The sequence below is a fragment of the Lissotriton helveticus genome, chromosome 5_1 (assembly GCF_964261635.1).
Source record: "Lissotriton helveticus chromosome 5_1, aLisHel1.1, whole genome shotgun sequence".
Classification (NCBI taxonomy): domain Eukaryota; kingdom Metazoa; phylum Chordata; class Amphibia; order Caudata; family Salamandridae; genus Lissotriton; species Lissotriton helveticus.
This window is the reverse complement of record NC_136065.1, coordinates 1,275,432,344-1,275,456,855: the sequence shown is the minus strand read 5'-3', so window position 1 is coordinate 1,275,456,855 and position 24,512 is coordinate 1,275,432,344.

The following is a 24,512-nucleotide window of genomic DNA, read 5'->3' as shown; positions in this document are numbered from 1 at the left end:
ATGAATTAGTTATTTTACAAGGGGAAACTATGTTTTTTAGGCAGGTTCCATGCTTAATCAGTGGGTCAAGAGAGAAAAGCTACTGATCTCCTAATTGTGCCGTCAATGATTCTTCTAATTTTACAGAAGCTTTAGCATTCCAATACATTATGTCATTCGTTTTTTTTAAACCCCCACTGATTCGTCTTTAAAATTCCAGGGACCTACTTCTGTTAAGCTCACGTCAATCACATAGGAAATCAACATATGACCACTAGAGGCATTATCTAGGACTTCCATATGTGATAACCTATTAAACGTGACAAATGAGACAATTTCATAATCGATAATAGACCTACTGAAGAGGAATGTATGACTAGCCTTCACTGGGGTGTCATTTTCAATCCTTAGGTTTACAGTAAAAAGTTCAGAACTTTTTAGATCTTCTGGCAAAACCAATCCTCTTTTATCTGCCCTACTGTTAGAAGGAAAAATATCTGCAGGGATTTTTAATGCTTTCTCTTTAGATTCATTTGCAAATAGCCTTAAAATGTGATTAGAGACTGTAGCATTCAGGCCGCCTACCAGAATTATATGTGTACAAACCTCTCTTACCGTGATAGTAGAAATAAAATCAAACATATTCTTCAACAAGTGAACATGGGAGGACTCAGGTAGAATATATGCATTTACAATCAATAGTGAGTCAATACTTTCCTGCTTCCAACTGAAACATATTTTTATTACCTGAAATAGATTTGAATCATGAGAGAAATCGTTATACATTCAACTATAGTTGGTGGTAAGCAGTATGGCTATACTACATTTTGCGTGTCCCCTCTTAACTGAATGCACGCTATATCAGCTTCCAAAACGTTAAAAATTTTGATTCTGGTATTATCTGACAGTAAATTATACAACAAAAATGTAAATGTAAATGTAAATGTAAATGTATTGTATTTATACAGCGCACTTCTACCCGGAGGCCTCGTAGCGCTGTATTCATACCGCTGTGGAACCCATCCTGGCTTTCCTGTGAAATGTACACTCCTGGGCACCCCCAAGGTGAAGCCAGGCATCCAAGCGCTGCTGGGGCCGTTGTGGAGATTAAGCAAGCTATTGCCCAGAGTCACAGAGTGGGACCCATGATTAGACTAGGCACGAGGCGAGAATTATCAGGTCCGGGGAAATTGAGTCCAAGAGCCGCCCAAAAACTGGGTCATGTGTATATATTCATCATAGTGCACTTCGTTGTATACATCATTTGTTGTTAATCCGTGGCCAGAAATGAATAACTTATAAATATAGATACACTTGCCTTTAGCGTTGTTTTTTTCCTTAGTATTATCGGACAGTAAACCTTCTACATTCCACGAGACCAATTTACGATTAGCACTAGGAGCAATTTTTAAAATGTAGCCCTGTAGAACTGTTAGAATTAAGAACACCCGCCACCCAACTTCATTTTCCAGCTTTCTCATCTTTGGTCAAGATCTGCTTCTCTTTTGCTGGAAGCAGTGAGACTCTCCTACTCCCCTTTTCCAGCAAGACCCGCTAATTACTTTCCCTCTTAGTTGAAAAGGAGTCTGGAAGAGGAAATTTTGAAAGATAGCTGCCCTAACCATGGGAGTTACGCAAGAAGGTTTTAGAAACCTTCTCATGCAGTGGGAATTCATCCATACCGTGACAATGCAGCTTATCACTATTTAGAATTATTAAGTTGGATATCACTTTGGCCCTAAAAGTCACTCTAGCCCACTATTCCTCCGTCAATTGATGATTCGAACCAGTGCAAGATCACTACTCTGTACCATATGAATATCTGGAATATCTGCAGAGCAGCCCATGCAACCAAACATAAAATGGTAATTACGGAAAGTTATCTCCCCCCTGCCTAGACATGCTGGTTCCTCCGGGATTCTCCCTCATCTCCTAAGACAGGATAGAACAACGAGGAGGTGGAGTTGCTATCATCCACAAGGACAGCTGGATCATCACAGAAACCTCCCCCTTTGAATACAACTCATTTGAATGTCTATCCGTTTCCATCAAAACCAAAGACAATGATTCTCTATTTTGCCATCTACTCTATCACCCCCCGGGCAGAAACAATGAGTTTGGAGACCAACTATCCAACCTGATCGCTCAAGACGCTCTCGGTGATTCCAAAAACCTAATTCTTGGTGACCTAAATCTCCGATGGAATGAAACCCGCAACCCTCTAATTAGATCGCTATCCAACCTCCTCGCAGATAACAACCTCACTCAACATTGCACCGAGGAGACACACTACAAAGGAGCCACACTGGACGCCATCATTGCACAAAAGAATTCAATCACGATCAACCACATACTCCCCGTTGACTGGTCAGATCATCATATGATCCTATTTCACATTAATCACCCCATCATCCCGTTCAAACCTCCCCAAGACCCACCCAAATGGTCAAGAAACCTCTCTCAAGTCCCCCTAGACATTCTAGAAGGGCAGCTAAGCTCACTTCTCCCAGACAACTCTCCACACCTTTCGACCAACGATCTCATTGACCAGTACAACTCTGAGCTAGTCTCCATTCTCGATAATCTAGCTCCTCCAAAGCTCAAAAGAAGCCGTACCACCCCGTCCAGAACCTGGTTCAATTCGGACCTCAACGCAGAAAGAAGATCATTGAGAGCCAAAGAAAGAAAGTGGAGAAACAACCCAACAACCTTCCTTCGCCTACAATTAAAAACAGCCCGAAAGAAGTATAACAACCATATGAAAAACAAGAAATCCAACTTCTTCCGAGAGGCACTTGCCAACTCCAAAAACAGACCTAAGGAACTCTACAGCATAATCAGACACCAAACATCCAAGCCTCTGCCCTCTCCCCTGCAGGCGTCCAAAGAACTATGCGACAACTTCGCAAGCTTCTTCAACGACAAGGTCCTAAAAATCGAACTATCTCTAGACATCAGCAACACGACCATCCCTCAGGCCCTCCCTTCCGGCCCCCCTCCCCTACCTTGGCTAAGCTTTCGCCACGTGCAGGAAACGGAGATAATCTCGCTAATCTCGACCTCCAAACCATCAGCTCACATCTCAGACCCCATTCCCCCCTCACTTGTCAAAAAAAATGAAGCTCACCTTAGCACCAATATGGGGCAAAATCATAAACAGCTCCCTACAAAGCGGAGTGGTCCCCGACTGTCTAAAAATGGGACAAGTCACTCCTTTGCTGAAAAAACCCGGCCTTGACTCTACAGACTTGAACAATTTCAGACCGATATCCAACCTCCCTCTACTCGCCAAAACAATGGAACGCTGCGTGCTCCTGCAACTAACTCATCACCTGGATAACATCAATCTCCTGGACCCCCTCCAATCTGGCTTCAGACAAGGTCGTAGCACAGAAACCGCAATGCTGAACATCATAGACGACATTCACGGTTCTCTTGACGCTGACAAGTGCTGCCTTCTCATACTCCTCGATCTATCCGCAGCGTTCGACACGGTAGACCATAAGCTCCTCATCAAAACTCTGCAAGTAAGAGCCGGCCTCGGCGAGGTAGTTCTTGACTGGTTTTCTTCCTTTCTCCACAACCGCTCGCAAATAATAAAACTGAAGAACTTCACCTCCGAAACACAGCAAGTCAACAAGGGTGTCCCCCAAGGATCAGTACTTTCTCCTCAGCTCTTCAACATCTATATGGAACCGCTCGCCAAACTACTCAGGAATGCCAACATCCTCTTCCACCTCTACGCGGATGACACGCAGATCTACCTGGAAACCTCTTCAACCAACGACATCCATAGACTAAATGCTGTCTTAAAAGATGTTCAAGATTGGCTGACAAAAAACCACCTGAAACTCAATCCCGACAAGACCGAAACCCTTCTCATATCAAACAAAGAAGACAACCCTCAAGTCACAGAGTGGCTGAAGTCGATCGATGCTCTTAAAGGTTCTCTCACGCCAACGGACTCCGTCAAATCTCTGGGTTTCACCCTAGACCCCAAACTCACCTTGACAAACCACATCAAGAACTCGGCAAAAAGTGCCTTCTTCAACCTCAGACTGCTGAACAAAATCAAACCTTTCATTCCCAACAAGGATCTTAAACTAGATACACAATCTCTAGTCCTATCTAGACTGGACTATGGGAATTCAATCCTTACAGGTATCCCCAAATCACACTTGGCGCCACTAAAAACAACACTACATGCGGCAGCAAGAATGATCACAGGATGCAAAAAATTCGACCACATCTCCCCAGCACTCAAAGAACTTGAATGGCTTCCGGTGGAAATGCGTAGCTCCTTCAGAACGGCCTGCCTAACCCACAAAGCCCTCCACACCGGTAAACCGGAGTACCTGGCAACCAAGCTCAAAAAAGCAGGCCAAAGCAGATATTTGAGAAGCTCCAACTCCCTGCTGCTCATCCTTCCAAAAACCAGAAAGAAGAAAACTGCGGACTGCTCCTTCACTGGAAATGCCCCCAAAATATGGAACTCTATCCCTCCACATATCAGAACTCTACCGTCCTATGCGGAATTCAAGAACCAACTCAAATCCTTGTTCCTCATCCGCTCCCTAGGTCCCAGATAACCAGGATCTCCCACTGAACTATGTGTTGCTATGTATCCTTATACCAAAAGCCCCACTGTTACGCACTTTCCCTCCCCCAATATTGGACTGCCTCTACTTGTTACATGTCTTGTTGTTCACCCTGTCACACCTGTTACTGTAAAGCGCTCTGCTACCTTCGGGTCTTGTTAGCGCTATAGAAAACTTCTAAATAATAATAATTTCAATTTTATGTTTCAGCTACTCGCACTGCAAGAAAGCAGTGGGGCAACGCTCTTCCGCCCTAGTGGAGGAGCCGTCCCAGCATGAATTAACCACACTGTGCAAGGTGTTTCACCTATTGTGAACAGCAGTTGTTCTAACTTCTCGGTGTGTAACACTATAAGCTGCATCTTTTCTTGCCATTAGTTGCTGTTTACGTGTCAGGTTAAAAGGTAAAAATAGGTGCGTAGAATTTAAATAATGCCATGGCACTCAGACAGATTTCAGTACCTGAAATGTCCAACTAAATTGCATAATAGATCTAAGCTGACTTTACCCATGATATAATGAAGACATGTCATTTTGCATGATAACAATAACAGACGACATCATGTCTATCCCATGCCCAGCAATATTTTGCCTCCAGAGTAGTATAAATATCTCGTTTCCACTGATGGTTCAGCCTAGCCTGCTATACATACCAAGCTCCAATATTCAGGGGCGTGCGCCACTTTTCATGGTGTATTGTTGGATGGTAAATTCCATCCACAAAAAACTTGCACACAGTCCTTAGGTGACTGCGCTGAGCAGTTGGTTAAACTAAAAGTATTGTTTCTGCCACTGGAAAATATGGATCCTGAATTCCCCACTCTTATAGTGTGTGATTCTTATTATTGTGTTCAGTCTTTTAATGACAATTTGCATTATCAGCACTAAAATGGTTTCAGAGATTCTAAAGGAAACACTATAAAGCATAAACTGCTTTGATTTTCAGCCACGCACACTCCTTGTACCTACCTCTATGAGCTGAAGCTGCGGTGTGCTGCTGGGTGCTGCCACTGTCATGAACTGTTGGACCTGGCTTTTCCAGTGGGTTTATGCTTAGACTTTTTGCTTTTTGGCCTTTTGTTTCTGACCTTTTTTTTTTGTTGTATGACTCTGGGCACTTTACCACTGCTGATCAGTGCTAAAGTGCGTATGCTCTCCCTGTAAATTGTTGTTATGGATTAGTGATTCCATGATTGGCATAATTGGTTTACTAAAACGAAAAAGAAAAGTATATACCCTGCCAGAGCATATGTATAGGTCCTACAAGAGGATCCTTCAATCAGAACATCGGGTGATCAAACAATGAACATCAGAGCCAAGTACTACACATGACCATTTTAATTTTTCTCTTTTTTATATAAAGCATTTATTATTTTATCAAGGACATAGTCATTCATTATAAACATAATTGATATTAGGATGATAGGTAAATAAATTTGTGCATAAAAAGTTTTATATCATATTTAGACACTGTCTAGAAAACAAAGGTGTCCCACAATAACCCATTCATCACAACAACAAACATACTCAGTAGCATACCATAAATAAAGTCAATCACACTCAATCAGACAACATTTTCATTTTCATACTATTACAACAGGGCCCACAGTCAAGATGGAGTTATGACTGTATGGACAGTTTTTACAGAAGGTGAGGTGGCAGAGTACACGATGAAATCGCTTAGCCAGAGTAGAACAACTTCTGCCGTTCAAAGGAACCACGCCAACATGCGTTTCGGTGTGAGGCTCTTTCAGGCCACACCTTCGTCAGGGCGATGATGCGGAAGTTAAATCAAACACAGCAGAGGGAAGAACAACGTCCTCGTCATATGTATATAGGGAAGGTATTGCAGGACCCGTCGGGTTTTTTCTCAGATATCCTATTTTATGTATTGCTCTCCTACAGTATGTCTATTCGATGGCCGGAAGGAAGGGAAACTATCTACGTGCACACAGTCAGATCAATTCGCTTGATTTCAGCGGTACGTTGTACTCAACCAAAATACAGCCAGAGTGAGTCCTAAGATTAAAGCGCCCCGCGTCAACAGGCCCGCACGTTTGTGTGCTCCATAGGTTAAGCAATGCCGTTGATAGGAATCTCCCAATGTGGGAGCCGGTCTGTGTAAAGGGAGCTCTCTTCAAACATCCAGAACTGTCACACACCTCCTGAAAAAGCTTGGTGCTTTTTCAGGAGGTGTGTGACAGAGAGCAATACATAAAATAGGATATCTGAGAAAAAACCCGACGGGTCCTGCAATACCTTCCCTATATATATATGACGAGGACGTTGTTCTTCCCTCTGCTGTGTTTGATTTAACTTCCGCACCTACTTTGATTATTACCCAGTTGCGTGTCCCCCACCCCAAGATACATCATCGCCCTGACGAAGGTGTGGCCTTAAAGAGCCTCACACCGAAACGCGCGTTGGCGTGGTTCCTGTGAATGGCAGAAGTTGTTCTACTTTGGCTAAACGATTTCATCGTGTACTCTGCCACCTCACCTTCTGTAAAAACTGTCCATACAGTCGTAACTCCATCTTGACTGTGGGCCCTGTTGTAATAGTATGAAAATGAAAATGTTGTTTGATTGAGTGTGATTGACTTTATTTATGGGATGTATGACGTTACAACGCAGGCTATTATAACGCCTGCCTTTACAACGCGGTTTTTACATCGCAGTCCATTACAACGCATAGCGCTTTGGGGTGCTGGATAGTGAATAGTTTAATTTACTATTCCAACTCCAGTCCCCGTGGACACTAGGGAAGGTTATTGGATAATAAATTAACCTATTCCCTATCCTAGAGCGCCCCCCAGAGCAATGCGTTGTAATAGTTTGCATTGCAATGACCGCGTTGTAATGGTAGTGCGTTGTAAAAGTTTTGTTGTAAAGGTTGTTCACCTATTTATGGTATGCTACTGAGTATGTTTGTTGTTGTGATGAATGGGTTATTGTGGGACACCTTTGTTTTCTAGACAGTGTCTAAATATGATATAAAACTTTTTATGCACAAATGTATTTACCTTTGATCCTAATATCAATTATGTTTATAATGAATGACTATGTCCTTGATAAAATAATAAATGCTGTATATAAAAAAGAGAAAAATTTAAATGGTCATGTGTAGTACTTGGCTCTGATGTTCAGTGGTTGATCACCCGATGTTCTGATTGAAGGATCCTCTTGTAGGACCTATACATATGCAACGGCAGGGTATATACTTTTCTTTTTCGTTTGATTAACCCCTTTTTTCCTGCCAGCATCACAAAAACCCAACTGGGAAACTCCTTCTTTATTGATATTTGGTTTACTAGTCAGTCCCTAATACAGTGCACTGTGTGTTCCCAGGGCCTGTAAATCAAATGCTGCTGGTGGGCTGCAGCACTGATTGTGCCACCCACATAAGCAGCCTGTAAATGTAACTCAGGCCTGCCATTGCAGAGCCTGTGTGCAGTCTGGTACTGCCATATCGACCTGGCAAGTGCACACAGCATGTGATCTTTTTGGGTAGATCCAAGGCAGACACCAACCTGTCTTGGTGGCTGTAGGAGGAGATTGTTCAGGACTTCTTACACCAGTGCCACACGGCCTAGTCAGAGCACACTGCCTAGCCTATGCAGAATATAGGGATGCCATCTGAGAGGAAACAAGGGGCTCTATGAAGCAAAGTGAGTAGCAGTGTGTTCCAGTCCCAGACAAGCATCCTTGGTCCAGTTGCATCTGGGGACTGTATGCATAGCAATCACTTCTCCTCAAAATGGGCCCGACTCATTGTCAGCAGCACAGTAAGTGTTCTGTAACAACACAGCGCCTATGCCGGACTGGCTGTAGTGGGTATCAGGCATTTCCATGGGAGGCTGGAAGGATGGGGTCCAGTTTTGCAGCGATGGGGCTTGTTTTGTTACTGGGGGCCGACTTTTGCAATGGTTCTGCAATATCGGCCCCTAGTAACAAAAGCAGCAATGGGTGGGCTGATTCGACAACATTGCCAAGACTGCTTTGGTTTCCCAGTCCGGCCCAGGCAGTGCCTCAGTACAGACAGCATTTCCATCAACATGTATGACACAGCATTTCAGTGTGATGATGCAGACACCAGCACTAAAAATTTGTTAGACTATCCTGTGATGTGTAGAATACCCCCATGTACCGATGAGATTGCCACTAGTTACCCAAAATGTGTCAGCCTATCATATTCTCTATCAATATTATTTAGCCATATATTGTTTTTAAATATGTAGCAAGATTATTTTATATCAATCATATGTAGGTGAGGTTTTTGTAGAGCACACATCCTGTAATTAATTACTTCAATGTGCTCTCAAGCTGGATAGTTGAAAATAACAATACATAATGAAGTAAAGTGATTGGATGAGGATCACAAAATGTGGTCAATTAGAGGGTTACATCCTTCTCTATTACACCCTTCTCTATTATGTTTAGCATCAAAGGTCAGTGCTTTGTATGCAGTTATTCACTATTTTGTTATTAATTAAGTGTTACTATACGGAGTTCAATAAATACACTTATCATCAGTGGCAGCTGCTGCATAACGGGGGTGGCGGGCCGGGGGGCAGTGATGGGTAAAGAAAATCCACTTACCTGCAGGCTGGTCGCCGCCTCCCGGTCCTCATTGGTCATCGACACGCTGGAAGCACACAGGCTCCCCTAGCCAATCACGACAGCAGCGTCATGATTGGTCTGAGTGCTGTGGTTCGGTGCTCAGACTGGGACTATGAGCCAGTGAATGTTCTCCACCCAGCCAGTGAGGAACATGCAAAGTGTGCATGACTGTTTGGCCGGCCCAAGACGACTGGCCAAACCGTCATGAGCACTTACAGTGTGCCCACCAATCCTTCTCCTGGCCCCTGCTCTGGCCATCCCTGTCCCGCCCCACACCTAAGCAGGAATGGAAAAATGAAATGATAATAGCGTTGGGGTATTATCATTTTATTTTTCCTTTTTAAACTGCTCGCAGTGGAGTGACACTCCTCCACCTTAGCGGAGGAGCTGCCGCTTCTTATCACACCTTTAATGAAATTGACACTATGCACATATGCGTAGTCATAAGATTTAAAGGTGTGGTTTTTCTGTTTGGAATGTTTCCATAGACACTGAAGATCAAACACCGTGATATAAAACATGCCTGTATGAAATCATGCTCCACTTTGTAAGTGTCTCTTTGCAGAGCTGTAACCCAAAGAAGCAGACTCTGAGGGGGGTGTATGCTTGGAAATCTCTTCCTTTTTTCTAATTATTTATTTGTGGTGATTGAAGTGTTGAGGCTCTCCTAAAATCATTCTTTGTCTCAAATCAGTGGTGATAGAAGTAACGTTAACATAAAAAAGCATCTCATATCTTCATTACTCTGCTGACTCGCCTGGCTTGACAAACAAACTATTTTATGAGAGGCTCAACACCTCAATGACTGCAATTAAGTAACGAACAACATATAGAGGACCACAGAGTTTGGTCCTCAGGTTACAATACTTTGTGAAGTCTCTAACGCGATGTGGAGCATGGCTTCACAAAGACATGTTATGTCTGTGACGGTTTAATCGATAGATGCCACTTTGAATTCTGAGGGTTTGTTGTACAATGTGTAGTCTAACCCCCATTTGCAGGCCTCAAACTTTTGAACAGGTGTAGCACCGAGACTTGGATTTCACTGCACCTGGCATGTGTGCATTCAAAACCCTTCCAAAGAAGTTGCCACCTCTGTGCCTGTGTAGATCATAGTCCTTAGGCTGTGGCTGGGCTGTTCTAAATTACTACAACCTACAATTTAACGAATACTTCTCGATATGTGGAAAACCTGGGACTTTCAGGATGTTGACCTGAATATCGAGTACGCGAGAATGGTGTCCGAACTCACATATTCACTCACTGATCCTGGCATACATTCTCTTCTGTGAGTTAGGCACCTGCTTCGGAGATCTGCCCCTAACCTGCATGTCACTCATACCTTAACCATGTATGTTCTCTGATCAATGAAAGCGTGTACTAGTCTGCAGTGCTGGATTTGTTCTGCTGGGAATTCTTGCTGTCTTCTGTGATATTGGGAATCTTGCTTTGCTACTGCCATTTCACACCCTTTCAATGAGGAATCAAAACTTTCACTGCTGCTGCCTCATTTGTATGTGTCAAGTGATGGGGAAAGCTTGCACTGCTGCTGCCCTGCCAATATTTCTCCTCTTGAAGGCTATTCGATGAAGGGGTGTTTCTACTGCTGAATAAAGGTATTTCTCCTGCTTATGAAGAAAAAAAAGAAAATATTATATAGAATGTGCTTGCCTAGCATGCCATATGAACGGAGTTTTCCACAATATTTGATGCAAGATGCCTGTAGTCCTCAGTTAGTTGCTGTCCCCAGTGGGACAATATTTAAGTGCCAAAGCATGTTGACAGAATAGAGAAGCAGGATCCATTGCAGTACACTCTACTTTTATTGTTGTGGCAGGGAGACACCAGTAAAATAGCATTTATCTCACACACACACAATGATATTATAGTTCTGAGAGTTTAACAAAGGGAGAACATTGATGTTGACGTAGGTGACATAACCTTACCAAAACTAAGGAAGCCATTACTAGCAGACTATAGAACCAGCAAACGTTAGTACTCTTGGATGTTACTTTTGGATTACAGCACTATGGGGCCGATTATGATGGCGGACGGACCTGAGTCCGTCCGCCACCATAGAGAAGGAGGGACCGTCCGCAGGGGCAGCGGCGGTCCCTCCGTGCAAATTAGGATGTGACCGCCACCCTGGCGGTCACATCCTGTATTTTTATCATTGCGACGGGTGCTGCTTGAAGCAGCACCCGCCGCAATGATAAAAAAGTAAGTTGTGCATTTGCATGCACAAAGCGGCAGGCACCTCGCGGTGCCTGCCGCTTTGTGCAGGCAAATGCAGGGGGGTACCATAGGTACCATGTGCACCCCCCACCCCCCCTTCACCCCTGAATCCGCCCGCGGCGGAAAAGCGGCGGACAGATAGTAAGACCCACCAGCCATCCTAATATGGCGGTGGGTCTTTCAAGGCTCCCCGGCGGATTTCCCACATCCTCCGGGCCGGCGGTGGCTTCCGCCGGCCCGGTGGATGCGGGAAATCCGCAATCGTAATAGGCCCCTATATGTGGAATATACTAATGAACCATATCACAGGTTGATGTTTCTAGCTCCCCTCCCTTACCATCCTGATCCCAGTCACCCACAAGATGGCCTGTAGAAATGTCTGTCAAGAAGGGGCGTTCATAGATTGCAGGACATTGCTATATGGCAAGACAGATACATTGTTAGAGATCTTTTTATATATCAGACTTTGGCATGATATCAAAGCTGCTACTCTCACCTTCCCGCAGGAACCCCCACTATATACGCTACATATTCTACTACATGCTTCAGGGCTGCACATATGGTCGTGGTCTCTTTGCTTTCTCAAGGGGCACAGGCGGAGTGTCTGTAGGGTCAGAGTGGGGCACGTACTGGATGGGATTCAGAGCTAGACACACCACTAACAGATAAACAATGGCTTTATTGCTGCAAGCAAATAGGTGGATAATAGCTAGTAGGTGCTCATGCATCATCCATTACAAATATATACATCTAGTTCATTACACCCTGGCAAAACACCATAGATATAAACTACGGCCTGATGATCGCTGGGTGAGATGTGGGAGTGAGGGGGCATACTTCCTACATTTTGCGTGAGGATGTACAGTGATACAAGACTTCTGGTTGAGGGTGTTGGATGCCTTATCACATATGATAGAGAAGCACATACATCTCACCTAGTTAATGGCGCTGCATGACTACACAGAGGGAATTGAGGCCCCATACAGGAAACTAATCTCACTGGGGTTAATGTTGGCAAAGCAAAAAGTGGCATGTAGATGGGGTAGAGGACGTGCTCCCAAATTCAAGGACTGTCTAGAAGACTTCACCTATTGTAAGGACCAACTAAACAGCTACGCTGCGATGTTCCCCCACTTCAAGGCCGCAAGGTATTTGGGGCCCATTGCAGTCCTATCTGAGGGAACATCTTCAATTTCCTTGGACAGTTATTCTGTGTGTTAAACACAATGACTACCGAAACAGAAAACTTAGACCAGGTACTTGATCACTCAGAGGGTGAGGAAGATACCGATGCAATTCAGATTGCACCCAATATAAGACATACTCTGACACTTAGACTATTCAAAAATGGGTTAGCAGCCAGAGGAGGTGTAGTAATATTTGTGATAGAGGCACACAAAGATTTCAAAACAGAGGTAGTCTACTCATGGATTACATTCCCAGCAGCGAATGCCGTAACAAAAAACTTTTGATTATTACAAACATGAAGTTCCAGGGGTCTACAATCCAATTGAGGGGGTTGAGATTCCACTTACTCACCAGGAACATATTTTCTGGTTTAATGGCGCCCTACCCCATTCAAGAACAAGAGTAAGGCTTTGTCCTTTAGGAAGACTGGCTGATATTAGCGACCTATGCACCACATCCTGATATTGACACAATGCCAGGTGATGAACTGCTTGTTCAACACAAAGAGTTGATAAAACTCCACAGAAACGTGATACACTTCATCTTGAGGACACTCGCGGTCCAACCAACAGCAATTACACCAAATGTAGCTCCTACACCGAGCACAGGTACTAAAATTATGCCACAAACATTACACGCGGTAATGGGCAAAGTGCCCACAAAATGTTAGCAAATTCCTTTTTGGGTAGCTCAGAAAATAACCTAGTTAGACGCAGTATTCCCAAATACAACACCACTTGAAAAACACAGAATGTTAACAATCTGCTTGCCCATGGGGGTTACACCACAGTTAGAGGATTATACCTCTTGGGGTACAGTCTTTGCTGCCATATATACCAGAACTCATGATATTCCTTCATTAGCTGTAATACCAGATGTATTAGGACAAATACAAAATGAGTTCGGAGCAGAACCTGCCCTAAACTTAGGGATGAAGTTATTAAATAACTACGACCAGATATCAGCCATAATACTAGCTAATATTAATGGGGAAGCAGCATCAGTGTCAATCCGCCAATGCCTACAGGAGTTCTTTCCATTAGAACAGGTGAATGAACTACCCAAAATAATTGAAACTGTGTCTGCAGAATTAGGCAGGGATAGTTTGTGGGGAAGAGATTTAAAACCTCAACTACAGGGCAGTCCAGAAAAGGACACTTCTAAGCAGATACCTACTTCTTCTAAAAAGAAGTGGGATAATAAAAAAGAAAACTCTAAAGACAAGAGATCTCAGTCCCAAGGTAGGTCTCCTCAACAGGAGCCCTCTGAAAAACGTGTGCCCAGGACTTGGTTTGAATTTCAGTGTGGCCCTGTGCCCTCATTTTTCAGGGGTTAGTTTGGGTTTCCCCTGACCTGGTTGCACCGTATTTATTCTGTACGCCTTTTTACCTTACCACTAACTGTTGAGAGTGCCAGTCTTCCTGTTCACTCAAAGCCCTATGTAGAATCTGTCCATCTGAAAAGAGGCGCAACCTTAGGAATAGGGATAATATTAGAAAACCTGACAGGTATCAGGATACTGATAAACGTTCCTCTCGTTCCTTTCAGGGCTAGAAGAAAAGCTCCAAAAGAGAAGGACGGTCAGAAAATAGAGAGGCGCGCACACAGTCCAAAGACAAGCAGCACGCTCAAGACTTTACTTCTAAAAAAAGAAGATAAGCAAAATCCAAAACCTCAGTTTAAGAAAAAGAAAGTTGCTGGTCTGATAATCAAACATGCCCAGAATTCTGAGGACACAACTTCTGAACAGGGAATGGGCTCTGACAATGCTAGACAGTACAGCAGAAGTAACAATAGCTCACCTGAACCTAATGGAATTTCTGGTGACAGCGGAGTTGAATGATTACATCACGGTGGAAACACCAGACACCAGAGTGAGCGTCCCACATAAGTTATATGAAATAACACTCCGTATGGAGGGGGACAAGCCCAGGAAAGTAAAAGCTCTTTTTTGGAAGAACTTGTCATCTGTTTATGACATCCTGTTAGCAGAACAAGATTTGCCACCTGCATTCGTAATGGAGTGCCCCGAGGGAGAAAGTATAATTTTTCCTGTATTTTCCAACCACGTTCCCGTTCACCTTAAACATACATATGCACAGGGGGGCGCTAGAAGGCGCACAGCAAAATGGCCGCACTGCTGTGAGGCTCTGCCTGACCGAGTAATCATCCAACCACTATCCGCTGCATCCTGTACTACTGACGACTCCACATAACTGGTGCGGACATTTGATCGGCTCCTGCACTGCCTGGAGTGAATTGCGGCGCACATAACTCTGTCCTTTGCTGAGAACTGTGGCGTTTCATCTGCCTTGCTGCTTGGCCTGGAACTGGCGGCCGCTGGGTCTCGGTAGGCCACCGGACGGAGGAACTGCCTGAGGCCTGCGATTTTTCTGCGAGGCCCTCCTCTGGGTGTTGGATGGCACTGCGGCAGAGGTAACGGATGTATGTCTACCCTAGGCGGCGGCTGGTGAGGGGCAGCATGATCGGAGCCGGTCCAACCTGGAGGAGACCCGCAGTGCTGTTGGCGTGTCCCGAGGGCAGCATTGCCAGCAGGGTCCAAGGCTGACATCAAGGACCTGCGACTGCGGAGGAAAAGGCCCCTGCTGCTTTCAGACAACGGTGCCCATCGGCGCCGGATGCGGTGAGTGGGTAGTCCATTCCCACAGCTCGGGCCGCGGAGGTGGGATCGGGCCTGGGATTGGGGTTGTGCCTGGCTCGCTGTGTCTGGTGCGGGGCCTTGTGAGGTGGCGGAGGAGTGGCCGGCGTGCTGCAGGGTCTGTGGCTCTGGAGGAGCCTCCTCTAAAATCGAGTCCTGGGTGCTGGTGTGAAACGGCCGAGAGGACGTCGGCAGCTGTGGTAGTGGCTACGGGGGACTGGGCCTACTTGTAACCTGGCGGGGGCCCCCCTCTGATGTCGAGTGCTGGGTGCTGATGTGAGACGGTCGAGAGTACGTCGGCAGCTGCGGTGGTGCCTGCGAGGGCCCGGGCCTACTTGTATCCCGGCAACATTAGGCCCAGCGCGCTCGGATTTGGAAGGCGCCTGCATTCCCTGCTGTACCACCGACGGCAGGCCATTACTACTTGGGGCTACGCACTTCTGGGGCTGAAGTTGTTCTCTTGTTGATGCTGCTCTCCTGCACGTTGTCCTGCAATCCCTGCTTGCTAAGGGCCTACGGTGACCTTGGGAGTCTCTACGGACTTTGATAGACTTTTTATCACCCCTCCCAATTGGCGATTTGTGACTCCTCTAATCTCTACCACACACCCTGATACGGCCCGGTACCCTGGTTGAATCACTTGGCGGACCGGCTTGGGGAGTCTCCGAGTGGATGGGGGACTGCTTAGGCTGCGTTTAGGGGTGAAGCTGTCTGCGGGTACTGTGCGACCACTGGTGGGATTGCGCTACCTCTCTTTGCCTGGCAGTGTGTGGTGTGGTCCTAGGAGGGTCCTGACGCCTGGGTGTACTAGTCCCTGCCGTTTACTGCATAGCTGTCTGCGGCATGGCCTACGAACATGGGACGGACAGATAAAAATCAATCTAAACTTACATTTGAGACACGGAGGACACCTAAGACCCCACAAAAGGCTGCATCAGACTCGGAGGCGGACGCCACAATAGATGGACCCCCCACATTGGAGGCCACTTTGTTGGCCATGCAGCAGACTTTACAGTCGATTGAAGGTGCTATGGCTGCTGTTAATCACAGACTGAATCACATGTCCTCTCAACTTGAAAAGCAGAGCGCATGCATGGGGGAAGTGGAACAAAGGGTCTCGGCTGCGGAGAATGGACTGTCCACTGTCACTGACAAGGCGTTGAATGTGGAAGTCCTATCTCTCATCCAGGCGAAAAATGAGGACTTAGTGGCGCGGTCCCGACGCAACAACATCCACGTTACGGGGATGCCGGAGTCCACAAATGTGGGCAGTATGGAGACCTATATGGAGCGCCTCATTACAGACATCTTTGGCACGGAACAGTTGTCTAACATGCGCTCTTTGGCTGCCCGTCCTGTCCCAGGGGCTCCCCCGCCCCATAATAGCTACAGTTCTCAATTATAGGGACCGAGATACAATTTTGCGCCTGGCAAGGGAGAAGGGAACGATTGAACACCAGGGGAATACACTTGCCTTCTTCCCAGATTTCACAGTCACTGTGAAGCAGTTCTTGCTAAATGAGGGGGTCCCGTACGCCATGCTATATCCGGCCCGACTCCGCATTGGCGCTACGGCCGACAACAAGCTTTGTTCTTCACCAAAGGCTGCGATGGATTATGCCAAAGAACTGAAGCGCAGGAAGCGTAATTCCACTGAAACACCCGAGGGGGAGGGGCAGGAGGATGCTGAGTGCTGATGGTTCCGCTTTGGGGAGTACTGTGACTCTCTCTCTGGGGATCCCTGTTTATATTGGAATCTGAATGTACAGTTATGGTGCCATGTTCCCTTATTGGTCAAGCCTTTCTTGTATTTTTTAATTCTGTGACGGTCTCTACGTATGGGTGAATGCTGGCAAAATTCTGATCGTCCACTATTTTGCAACAAGTTGGGTGGATTAATTGTCCTGCCCCTCCTGATTAGGGTGGTAACTGTTATCTGCGTGGTACTCCCGCTTTCTTTAGTCCAGCTTCTATACGCCCCTTTCACCGTCGTCGGGGCCTGTGGCCTCCCCCATGTTCTGACTACAGTGAGTTATCCTACTCTATTCGTATACATATAGTCTGTTGGGTTGAGTTGGGATGCTTTGATATTGACTGCTCGGACAACTCCTGCTATGTGGGAGGACTGCGCAGCTGTGCCCCCTTCATATGGGTGTACCCCAAACATTGATCTTTGTTGTTACGGGGAGGGTTAGGCTGGGTTTCGGGATGGCTTTGGCATGGTTGGGGTGCTGAAGTGGGTGTTGGGTGGGTGGAGCTGGGTTTGGGGGAGGGGGAGTGTTCGTTGTTTCTTACCAGGCGCAAGAATGTGGTGTGCAGTATTCGCTGCGGGTTGTGGTCACATTGTTCTGAATTCAACGATCAATGCTTGATTTTTATGCAACCAGGTAATGGGTAGCTCTATTAAATTTGTCACATGGAACGTCCGTGGCCTGAATTCGCCGCGGAAAAACAGGATCGTATGGGAGTGAATGTCGCTTTCCTTCAGGAAACACATTTGACGGCTGCTTCAGTGTGGAACGTGGGGGTGCGGTGGGCCAGTGTGCGCACGACTTCCTCATATTCCTCGTATGCAAGAGGGGTGATAACATTGGTGAAGAAAGGTGTTCCCTTTACGGAAATTAAAACTGAAACGGATGATAGTGGACGGTTTGTGATTCTGCATGGTAGATTGGGAGATGAAAGTGTGCTCTTGGTGAACATTTATGGACCTAATGTGGATGACCCTGCATTTATTTTGGAAGTGCAGCGCAGGATCCTGTTATTCCCACCTGCTGAAATCATTTGGGAAGGAGATTTCAATGTGTATTTGGACACGTTCAAGGATCGGCATGGCTCTGGTGAGCTCAGACACAAAAGGGCATCAGATGTGCTGTGGGGTCTTATTGATGCTGGACATGTGCATGATATTTGGCGCTTGCGTTATCCGAATGCCAGTGAGAGTACGTGTGTGTCTTCGGGGCATGGCTCATGGTCACGTATTGATTATTGGTTGATCTTGGGGGAGGTTGGTCACTGGGTCAAGAATGTCTCTCATGCAGCCAGAACACTATCTAACCGTTCTCCGGTGCTTATGGAGTTGGTCTTGAAGGAATATCGGGCGCCACAGTTTGCATGGAGGCTCCAACCATCGGACCTTAAAGATCCTGGGCCAGATGAAGGAAGCCTAATACCGGTCGGTAATGGCCGAAATTACCGAATTTATGGTAATTAGGTATTAGGCTTTTCAGATGTAGGAGGCCACATTTCAGTAAACTACCAAATTCTTAAAATACCGATTACAGATTCTGTAATGTAGGGAGCACTCAAGTGAGTGCTTCTTACATTTAAGGATAAATAACGAATTCCTTTTAAAAAGCAATTTTTTGCTTTTTATTCAGTGCCATGTGGCAGACATACATGCCCTTAGGGCATGTATGTGTGCCACATGTGCACCCATGCACTATTCAGGGGTGCAACAGGGTGTCAATGTGACACCCTGCCACCCTTGAAAGGGTTCCCCCTATTACCGATTCGGTATTTACCGAATCGGTTAGTCCCATTCATTTGTATTGTATTGTATTGTATTGTATTTGAGCTTGTAAAGCGCACTGCTACCCGTCCGTAGGTTTCCTGGCGCTGTATAACTCTGGGGAACCCGTCCTGGCTTTGCCTGTGGGATGGTCCCTGCTGGGAGTCCCCAAGGTGGAGCCAGGCATCCCCGGAATTGATGGGGCCGTTGTGGAGATTAGGCAAGCTAATGCCCAGAGTTGCCGAGTGGAACCCCTGATTAGAGTAAGCACCGAAGCGAGAATTATCGAGTCCGCTGACCCAAGTCCACGACCCTGCCGCGTCAGGAATTGAACCCTGGTCCCGGGCCGACTTCTGCTCCAGGGTCTGCCGCCTCTAACCAGTGAGCCACACCACTCCACCAGGCCCATAGGAATGAATGGCAATTACTGAATCGGTATTTACCGATTCGGTAAATACCGAATAGGTAAATACCGATTCTTAATTACCGAATCTTACCGATTCGGTAATTTTTACCGAAAAATTATCTACATCCCATTTACCTATTCTTAAATACCGAATCGGTAAAATTCGGTATTTAAGAATAGGTAAATTGAGATTGCCTACATCTGGCCCCCAGTGTTTAAGCAAACTATAGAGAAGGCGATTGGAAATTATTTTAAAGAAAACGAAGGCACGGTAGATAGCACAGGAGTCTTATGGGAAGCCTTTAATGTCACCATTAGGGGAGCCTGTATACGGGCGCAAGCCGGAGTTCTGCGAGATATCAGGCGCCGGATACGGAAGCTGGCTGCTGACATAGGTGTCCTAGAGCGATCCTTTGATACGGATCCCACTGCAGATAAGCTGGCACAGATACATGACCTTATCACTGGACACAGTGACACTGTAGATCAGGAGCTGTGGCATTGCTCTCGGCGTCAGACAGCTCAGTATTATGGGGAGGGTGGGCCGCCTAGCCGCTCTCTCGCCCAGAAATTGAGGGAGCCCCATAGTCAGGAACCCATAAATGAGCTTATTGATGACACTGGTACGCCCCGCCACTCGACGGAAGAGCTCTGCAATATAGTGCTGAAATTCTATAAGGACCTATATACTGCTAGGGAATCCCCTTCATCTGAGGAAATGCATGATTACCTGGACGATGTGGCACTGGGTTGGCTGTCTAAGACCCATTGTGAATATTTGGTGCAGCCGTTTGGTGAGGAGGATGTGCGGGACGCTATAATGGCTTTGCCTACGTGTAAAGCTGCTGGACCGGATGGTCTGCCAAGTGAATTCTATAAGACGTTTGCGACAGTCTTGGCTCCGCGATTGTTGGAGGTTTATGCGGAGGTGTATGATAGCGGGTCTCTGCCACTGCGCTCCGGGAGGCCTTACTGGTCACCCTGTTGAAACCTGACAAACCCCCTAACAAGTGCGGCTCATACAGGCCACTCTCCATCATGAATATTGATACCAAAATATTAGCTAAAATGATAGCCACCATGCTCCAACCCCTTGTGCCCTTGCTGGTCTTGCCCATTCAGTCCGGTTTTGTTATGGAGAGGTCCACTACACATAATCTGCGCACGTTATTTTCTACGTTACATTATTTCGAACCAGACTTTCAGGCCGTTGCTGTGCTACTTGACGCAGCAAAGGCGTTCGACTCCGTGCATTGGTACTATATGTTTACGGTCCTGAGCAGAATGGGGTTTCGACCCTTCTTTGTACAGTGGATTCGGGTTCTTTATAGCGGGCCTGACGCCAGGGTGCGAGTCAATGGAAGGGTATCGTCCTTATTCTCCAAACAAGAGGCACATGGCAGGGATGCCCCCTGTCATCCATGCTCTTCTTATTGATAATAGAACCTTTATCCTGCAAGCTCCGCCAGAAGCATTCTGCCGCGGCTTTACGGTTTCGGCAGCGCCCGCTGATCATCTCGCTATACACGGACGATATGCTACTCTACGTCCGGGAACCATCAGTATATCTATCACCATTATTGAGGGAATATGTCCAATTTGAGAGGTTTTCTGGTCTGGGTATTAATTGGACCAAATCTGTGGTCTTTCCAATAACGGAGCACACAAGGGAAATTGAGCTGGATTTCCTGCTGTCTTTGTCTTCTGAACCCGTAAAGTACCTGGGGGTGATGATCCATAGGGATCCGGCTGTTGTGGTCACCGAGAACTATGGACGCGCCATTATGCGTATAACAGAGCAGGCAGAACGATGGGCACGTCTTCCTTTGTCGTTGGCGGATAGGATCGCTGTGGTTAAAATTGTGTTTCTGCCCAAGATGTTGTACTTCTTTATCAATATACCAATTAAACTGAATGCGGTGATGTTCCGAACGTTACAGACGGCACTGCTTACATTCGTTTGGGGGGAAAACAACCTCGATGATGCTGGGATGTGCTGGTGCAGCCCTTTGACCGGGGCGGCTTTGAGGCTCCAGATCATCGTTTGTATTACATCTGTGCACAGGTGCATTTTGCCCACTACTGGCATTTTCCGCAGCTCTATCAACCACACGTAGCCATTAAGGTGGATGCTGTTCTTCCCATCCCGGTGCAGGCTATGGTTCTGTCAGGTGGCTCAGGTGGACCCCGGCAAGAAATAAACCCCCCTCTGTGCACATCTTGGGCGTGGCGGGCTCTGGCTGCTAGAGTACAGCTCCCATATTTATACACGCCTCTCTTGCCCATAGCGTCACATCTGGGGATTTCGGTTGCTCGAGAGCCCGCCGCATGAAGGGAGCTGGCGGCTGTGGGCATTGTCCGGATGGGTGATCTGTACAAGGAGGGACGCTTCAGGACCCTTGGGGAGGCCCAGAGTGAAGTAGATTGCACCTTTATGTTCCGATTCTCATACGTCAGAGTCCGGCAGGCCGTTCGGGATGCGTATCCGGACTTTCCTGAGGAGACTACGGCTCTTCGAGCGTTACAGGCAATGTTGGCAGGGGAGAGCCATAAGGGCCTTATTACTAGGCTTTATTATGCTTCCCAGCGGGAGCGAGAGTTCGAGGACCACCAGTCCCGCCAACGATGGCAGACCGCGATAGGTAGTCCAATCTCGATGGAGGTGTGGACGGCATGTTGCCAACTCACAGGCAAACTCACGGCCAATTGTAACCTCAGGATCATTCACTTCAAATATCTGCACCAAGTATATTATTCGCCTTTACAACTCCATAAGTATGGCCTGAGAGAATCGGCGAGGTGTGTACGGTGTGGCGCTGTGGATGTGGATTTTTATCATGTTGCCTGGGTGTGTGGGACAGTGTTTGCATTTTGGACAGAAGTGGTTCGTATGCTGTCGGAGGTGGTGCTGGAACCTGTGGCCTGTACACCTGAATTATGTCTTCTAGGGTATGTGAAACGGTTGAAACCCGCCAATAGACGCCTAGATGGGGATCGAGGTCTGCTCCCACTATAAAATTGTGGCTTAAGGATCTAGCCTACTGCAGGGACCAGCTGCAAGTGTATGAAGAACAGTTGCCTGAAGCTTCACGTTCTAAAGATGTTTGGAGCCCTATGACAGCGTATCTGATGGCCCATTCCGATCTATTCTGAGGGGTCATGTTCCATGAGTGGTACAAAAGGGGGTGGTGATGGACGGAGCATCTGAATCAATCAAACACTCACACCCAGTCAAAAGATCTTGGTTTAATCCATCACCGTTCTTTAGCCCACTCTGCCACCCCAGTTCAGACATGGCTATATGCAAATCAGTCTGACCCTGTGCCTCATGCGAACAGTCCAGCCCGAACTGCCAAGCCATGTCTTCCCTGGACCTGAAACAAGCTTCCGAGGACCGGGTTCGGTTCCTGTTAAACAAAAATTAAGAGGAGTCCCCATCAGCATAAGAACGGAATTAAAAGATATGTTGGATGCTATGGTCAAGGATGACATCATTGAAGAAGTAGAATCATCTGAGTGGGTATCTCCCATAGTTTTGGCCCTTAAACCTGATAAAAGTATTAGGTTGTGTATTGATTTAAGAGCATTAAATACTAATTTAGTTACTGATTGTCATCCCCTCCCTAACATCAATGAGATGATTTGCATGTTAGATGGGGCTTGTGTTTTTCCACCCTTGATATCCGCTCTGCTTACCATCAAATAGAACTTACTAATGATTCCAAACAATACACTGCTTTCATACCTCCCCACTGTCTTTTCCAATTTAAAAGGATGCCGTTTGGCTTAGCATCGGCTGCTTCTGTAACTTTAGTTGATGCCATCGTAAATGCTCCAGCTCCAGATAATAAAGAGAAACTTCTTTCTTTCGCTGGTCTTTGCGAGTACTATAGCAAATTTATACAGAACTTTGCTACCAAAATGGAGCCCCTCAGAGAATTGACTAGAAAATCTTCTGAGTTTGTCTGGTCAGAGGACTGTGATTCCGCTTTCAGACAGATTAAGAAGGAGATTATCAATGCTCCTACTCTTAAATCATTTTGTCTTAATAAGACATGTGTCTTTACTGTGGATGTAGTTTTCAAAAGAGGGGAGGGTGATCAATCGATCAGCGGGGCACTCTTTACCACTTAGCAGAGTGGAAGGTCCAGTATCAGCCAGTGCCCCCCTCATTACTGTGGATGCCAGTCTATATGGACTTGGTGGTGTTCTTAGTCAAAGTTCAGGTAAGGATGAATGGTGTGTAGCTTTTGCTTCAAGGACTCTGTCAGCAACTGAAAGGAGGTATGCTGTAATTGAAAGGGAGTTATTAGCATGTATCTGGGCTGTTGAACATTTTCGCAACTATGTGTGGGGAAATAGATTTACACTTAGAACAGATCTTAAACCCCTGGTTGGCATATTGTCTCCTGGAGGAGGTTGGAATTCAACTGAATGGATAGCACGCCTTACATCTCGTTTACAGGAGTATGATTTTGATGTGGTATATGTTCCTGGCAGAAGTAATGTCACTGCAGATTTTCTTTCAAGACTGCCATGTACAGAGGATTCTATTGCTACTATTGAACAAGATGTAGGCATGATTGTTACCATAAAGGATTTCATTTCTCATGAATTTGTAAGTTTATCTGAAAGTGAGTGGACTATGGAAATGAATAATGATGTTTTATGTCATCAGATTTTTGAGTGTGTGAAAAATGGATGGCCAAAGGTAAAATCTGCTTCTGCTGACATTTCTCCTTTTTGTCGTGTTTCTGCTGAGATTGAAGAAATTGGAGGATTACTTTTCAAAGGAGGTAAGATCATTCCTCCTGTTTCCATGCAAAATAAGATTTTGTCTCTCACTCATCAGGGACATTTAGGGATGTCCTCTATGAAACGTCTTATTAGAGCCAACTTCTGGTGGCCAGGACTAGACAAAATGGTTGACAGGACGGTCAGAGAATGTCCAGAATGCATAAGTAGTGATAAAATGCTTCAAGTTTTGTCTACTCCTCTCAAACCAGTATCTTGGCCTATATACCCTTGGCAAAAGATAGCTTTTGATGTTTCAGGTCCATTTAAACATTTGCCTATTAATGCCCGTTTTGCTTTGATGATGGTGGACTACCACTCTAAGTGGCCTGAAGTTAAATTTGTAGCAAATGCTTCATCTCAAGTAATCATTACTTTTTTCAAAGAAGTTTTTGCACGTGAAGGGTCACCAGAGGTCATTGTTACTGACAATGGTATATAACTCATGTCACATGAAATGAAAGATTTTTCCACATGTGTAACATCAAACATATTACTACATCGTTATGCGAACCAAGGGAAA